Here is a 1,278-nt window from a genome sequence, read left to right as displayed (position 1 = left end):
GGATGCATGTGCCAGATTTTAGTCATTCAAGAAAGTGCACTTATTTTCATGCAGAAATAATATCAAATGGCCATATTTCTCAGTAATTCTTTAAGACTTTTTCCATTTTTTTTATTTAAAATGTGTATATACATCTAGATTCGTCAACTTATTTTCCCTGGTTCACACCTTGATTTATTGAATCTTTATTTTAATCGACCAATCTCCTTGGTAGAAGGTAAAATGACTTTAAATAGACGTAGATATGGATATCCAATAACATTAAACCTGCACCTTCTGGCCACGTGACGGCATCACAGCAAGCTCTAAACAAACACTGACAAAAGGCCTTTTCACGAGGGATTGGTATCACCTGATGCCCTCTAGTCATTAGGAATAATTACGGAGGTGGCCTGTGAGCTTAATCCTGTGGGAATTGGGCATGTCTGTAATTTGTCAAGTAAAAATTCTGCTGCCAATGAGGTACTGTATTTCGCCACACACCAAGGCCCTGTATAATATTAAATGAAGACGAATATGTGATTGCAGGGGGCTGCGGACACCGCATTTCATGACCAACCGGGTCTGGGTCCCAGCCCGACCAAAGACCCCCGTCACCAAGTTGACGCGCGCCCAAAAAGATACGTAACCCCGACCCATGTCCGGTGCGGAGGCCTTGCCCTGGCCGTCCTCCGCACACCCCCGGGGACCCAACTCTCAGGGTACATGTACATGAAAGTGAAAGCTTGCTTCGCTTATCCTGTGTGCATGCACCAAACAAAACTCAGATGTGGAGGGGTCCCCAGATGATACTAATCCTGTGTGAATAGGGCTAAAGTCACACATGCTACAAAGGTGATAGCCTACGGAAAAACAAGTCAGCAAACAGCGTCTTAGTTACACTCCAAGCAAACACAAAAGAGCATTAGCATTCATGAGTCATGTTTCTGTCCCTCTGAAGAACAAACATCTATGGCTACATTCACACAAGTGTTAAGCCTCCATACAGAACTAATCGATGTCCATATTAACACGTCTGAAAGCGCACATCACACGACCCGTGGCATGCACTGGGCTGTAAACAGGAAACAGAGTATCTACCATCACTCTGTGGTTTAAAATCATGAAAGTATACGTTGAAAATACAGAAAATACTTTGGGAATGAACAACATTGGGATTACTGAAAGGCAGTGTAATCCAGATCTCTTGTTGGTGGAATAGCAAGCTAGCGTTAGCAAACTAACCAACAAGCACACTTGCAAATAAATACAATTTAATTTAAAAGTCAGGCGTTATAC

This window comes from Etheostoma cragini, chromosome 12, assembly GCF_013103735.1.
Source record: "Etheostoma cragini isolate CJK2018 chromosome 12, CSU_Ecrag_1.0, whole genome shotgun sequence".
Lineage (NCBI taxonomy): Eukaryota > Metazoa > Chordata > Actinopteri > Perciformes > Percidae > Etheostoma > Etheostoma cragini.
This window is presented reverse-complemented; position numbering follows the sequence as displayed.